This window comes from Ixodes scapularis, unplaced genomic scaffold (genome assembly GCF_016920785.2).
Source record: "Ixodes scapularis isolate PalLabHiFi unplaced genomic scaffold, ASM1692078v2 PGA_scaffold3__209_contigs__length_174095766, whole genome shotgun sequence".
In the NCBI taxonomy this organism is placed as follows: Eukaryota; Metazoa; Arthropoda; class Arachnida; order Ixodida; family Ixodidae; genus Ixodes; species Ixodes scapularis.
Window position 1 is genome coordinate 30,071,597 of NW_024609868.1, and position 5,113 is coordinate 30,076,709.

The following is a 5,113-nucleotide window of genomic DNA, read 5'->3' on the forward strand; positions in this document are numbered from 1 at the left end:
ACTACTACTCAAACTGAAGGGCCCCTCCACTTCCTCGAAGAAAGTGGAGGGGCCCTTCAGTTTGAGTGTAGTTTGAGTGAGGTTTCTGAATTCGGCGGCTAGTTTGGGTTTGGCGCTTGCGCAATAATGACGATGCTTTTTTTTTTCCCTTTTTTTAGGGGCGAAGCTCCTTAGGGGTTAGCCATGTCCGTATGTCCGTCCGCCGTCCGGCGTGCGATGATGAAACAAAAATAAAAAAGAAAAAGAAGAAAAAAAAATAGGAGGCTCTGAGATGCCATCCCATCTGCCTTCTTAAAAAAAAAGAAAAATAAGAAAACCACACATTCTTCTACTGGCATGAATGAAAACGGCACCACCAGCACTACCTATGACCAAAATCAGTATCATCAGCACCACCCGAGCTTCGCCCCAATCAACATCATTCACCACGTAGAGATGCGGTAATTTGTTTTTCTTTTTTTTTTTTTTGCGTGCACTGTTTTAACTTTTGCCAGTATCTGGAATGAGCAATTTTTGACGAAAAAAAAAGCCGTCTGCATAACAATTACTTGAGTCTAGGATTGTCGATGGCGAATAGAGGTTTACTTTTGGTGGCTGACGACGCCGAAATTTAATAAGCGAATCTGTAGAAACAAATAAATATTTGTTCACACAGGTCCGTGAAGTGGTGCCTAGTGCTAGACTTCAGCCAATCTTTCCGAGGTAGTTCTCCTCCTGCGCTTTTTTAATTTTATTTGGCCGATTTTACGGAAGACAAATGCCAGATTTAATTTGACGGGCCTGCCACCTACATTATATCTTGAGTCCGCAAATGTTCATATAAATATAATTTATTTCCGAGAAGCCAATATCGCGAAATGCTGCTTCTCAGTGCTTTAACAGGGTTGATAATTAACAACATTTCCTACTCGGCCTGTCAAAACATGCTCGAGTACTGAATTAAAAAAAAAGAGGCCGAGACGATACTACTTTATATGAATTATCTGCGTCATCACACGGTACGTTGTTAGTCTACGTAGTCCACTAAAGGTTGGCTGCCCACGAAAACCAAACAGTGAGTAATGGACTTGCGAGTTGATCTGTTCTGGCCGATTCAGCACATTGCTAATCAAGCCGTCGATACGAATCTTTACATTCACGTGTTAGTGTCTTCATTAGTTCGCTTTCCCGGAAACTGTTGGCATCGGGTACGGCCGCAGACGATGGTAATCTTCCATCTATATCAGTGAGGCGTTTCGCAACCGACCATAATCAGATCATCAGAGGAGTTGGTAAAAAAAAGCCAGCAATTAAGGATAATATACACCTTGTAGTCCTCAAAGTGGCTCAGTACCACTGTTTCGTTAGTATTGTGTTATAAGGAAAATAATCGTATCACCAAATTAAGCAAAAACAACATAAAACAGCAACATAGCCGCGTTCACGTTGAAACCGGAACCAACCAAATTGAAGCAACCTAATGGCGCCGAGCGCGTCAGCGCCCTCTATCCGCCGGTGATGCAACTAGTAAAATGAAAAGGTCTTAAAGGGGCACTGACACATCAAAATCATATTTTTTTTTATTATCCGAAACGATTGAAAACGATGCCGGGACATTACCCACAAAATTTGAGATTTGGGAATTCAGTATTCGTGAAGTAAAAAAACAATTTCCAAATGCCGAATTCGAAGTTCCCGCGCGATCGGCGCCGGTGCCTTGACGTCAAAAATTGAGGAGACCTGAGAGTCGACTTCCTTTCACCACTCCCTGCTGTTGCCATGGCGACCCAAAGCGAGGAGGAAAGGAGTGAGCGGCGGCGCGGACCGGTTTTGAGCGGTGTCGCCTGTTTTCCGTTGGAGGGTATAAATCCAGGAGACGACACCACAACGAACTCCCGATTTTTGGTATTTCAAAAAGAAGGGCCGTAGTGCGTTCGCAATTGCGTTAAAAAACATGTTTTAGGATTGCCGTAATTAAATGTTCTAGAGATGTCGCCTACAAAGCTTCTAAATTTCCTGATTTTTGACGTCACCGATCAAAAGAAGAGAGGAGGCGAGAGGCGGGAAAATCAAACGCCAAAAATAAAAAGGCGCGCGCGCGCGCGGGAAATTTTTTTTTCGCGATGCGGTTTTTTTTGCGTGTCTATGACTGCAACTTGCATCGTTTTAGACAATAAAAATAAATACGACCTTTGGGGTGTCAGTGCCCCTTTAAGGCTGCGGTACCACGGCGGCCATCTTGAACAAAACATTAGTTGAACCACCAGGGCGGCGTTGGCTGTCCGTATGAGAAAATGCTGCAAAACCTGCGCGCCAATTTCGAAACCCTTTTTCCCGTCGCTTGCGACCTTGAGTTTCCTTCTCCACCCTTACGCCCCTCCTTTCACGTGTTCACCCTCTGGCGCGTCGCGCCCACGTTCATTGTTGGGAGGACAATGTACCGGATAATCCCCAACTTGAGGCCCCCTGCCAAAATTGTCCTGCTGCCAAGTGATTTGAGCGAGATGGGGTTTTGAAGCGGTATGAAAAAGTGGGACCGTCAATTTTGAACTATGCCCTTTTGATACTGCATAACTTGTGTACGGGGCTGGCCAAGGCACGGGCGCGAGGACGTAACTGTATACAATGCTTGGGTTGCAGGAGCACTCGCGCGTAGAAATGGTAGGACGCGCTTTCTGAAATCACACGCCTACATTCCGCAGCGTTGCAATCCTACGAGTAAAACAGAGTACATCTTCGGACAGTGCGTGAGTTGATGCCGGCCGTACGAAAGACACACCTCGCGCTTCCTGTCACTACTGCCTCTGCTTGCACGCGCTGCCGATTGGCGGTCCTTTCTTTATTTTGTTTCGTCGCTCTTTTGAAAATACTGAAACTAATATTTTCTCAGACCCTGCTCATCGTACCTCTGCACTACAGTTGTGTAAACACGTTGTGATGTAATTTGAGATATGGGACGGAGTGTCTACATTCTTATTTCGTGTGTAATGCCGGCATAATATTCCTTTGCTGCCAGAGGGTCAAAACAATGGTAGGGTCGGCAGCAAAAACTATTTCAATGACCGAATTATGATCAAACACCAGTAAGAACATAAAAAAGAAATCACATGGGGACAATAAAATTTTGCTACAAGAGGATGGTGCGTGGGGCACAAACAATATTCGGAGTGACGTTGAGGGAACGCGACAAGCCAGATCTTTCCTGATGGCAGCCGTAAAAGTTGATCTGGTGCCTCGTTTTTATCGGCTTTGCACGGAAACTCGTAAACTACCGACTATCTTGTCAGTGGTGAACATAGTGAGCATGAACTGGATGATTTTTTTGTTGTTGTTTTTGTTTCTGTAGTTAAATGAGAGTATGGAAATATGAGACGTCCGCTGACGCTTGCGTCGGCTAACGGAACCTCAATCGCCGATCGCGGCCGATGTCATGGGCGTATACAAATACATCAAGTCGTCTGAGCGGGAGCAGTTGAAGCGCCGCACTTTTTTGGCCGGTCAGTAGAGACTCCGCGAATTCTGACTCGAGGCTACTCTGTGCGGAGGGAGCCGCTACTGAGCGCGACCAATCGGAAACCAAGGATGGCTGAAATTTCCTAATTGCCATGAGATTTGCAAATTCGTTCTTCCCGCCGTAGTAAATTCGTCCGAATCGCTATTCGATTTACTAATCGATTATTTGGATGAAAAGATATATTTCAAAATTCATACGTGGCTCACCAAATGGCAATAAAATTGGTATAGGATTTCAAACCTATATAGTGTCGCCCTAATTTACAAACTTGTTTCACTTGAAATTAGTGTTCACGCGCAAGCGAGCTGGTGGAAGCCTATACTAAAAAGGCCAGAAACAAGAGAAACAAAAAATAAATAAATAAGAGCGGGATAAGCGCAACACAGTCTCAAATCACAGCTGAAAATGGTTACTTGGTAAGTGTAAATGTCCAGACATTGTATTAGTAAAATATATATATATATATATATATATAAAGTAAAAAATGCGTACTGTCGGAGTTATTAATTCGAAGTTTATTCCGAGGTTTCGAGCGGGGACCGTTCTTCATTAGGTGATGAAGGGTGGTCCCCGCTCGAAACGTCGTAGTAAACTTCGAATTAGTAACTCTGACAGTACGCATTTTTGCCTTTGTATATATATATATATATATATATATATATATATAGAGAGAGAGAGAGAGAGAGAGAGAGAGAGAGAAAGATAGGTAGATAGATATTTTTCACTATTTGCTGACGGCCGAAACTAACTATGCAACACAACAAGTAAAACCACAGAGCTGCCCCGCCTCATATCACCCTCAGTTGGAGCTCGACTGACACATTGCGCCGATCAAGCATCACCAACAGCTCAACACCTAAACGCCACGGCGTTCACTATCTTTGTTTGGGTGATTCCACCCACTAATATAACAACTCATACAATGCGCCGTGATAAAGTGCTTTTTGTCTTTGTGTATGTGTTTTCGCGACATCTAACCTCTGTTTGCGCTCTGACTAAGAACGAAACCATGTATACTAAAACATCGATAGTGGTCTCTATTTTTAGCGACGCTCGCACACGTCTTGCCTTTGACGCAGTGGCATTCTCATCTCCCATACACGGACATTTGGACAAAATAGGTTGGTCGGCCTTCACTCATTAGCTGCGGAACGTTTTGACCGTGACGTATGTATAATTCAAAGAAGCACCGACAGGCGGGTGCCCCTTTGAAAACAAATCATGTTCGCGTAGAGATATTTAGCGGCTATAGTATAGTCCGTGGGTATTTATTTCTAGGCCAACTCGTCGGCGTCAGTCGGTACAGGCGCTGGAGGCGTGATGAAAATGCTGGCAGATGTCGGCTTGACGAGCCCCACACTCTCCCCTTACAGCAGATGGCAAATAAACCAACAACAATATTTGTCGACGGGCAATTGATTGAAGAGGCCAATCGGTAGTAGGATGACTCGACAAAGGGTAATTCATCAAAAATTCCAACTCGTTGACAATTGTTTGTGAGGCCATTCAGTTTCCACATTGCACTCATCTTCTGTATTAGAACACATACACATGTTAGACATTTTAATATAAGCAAGTTTCGGGCACCGGATATTTTTTTGAAAAGCTGTTTCACCGAAT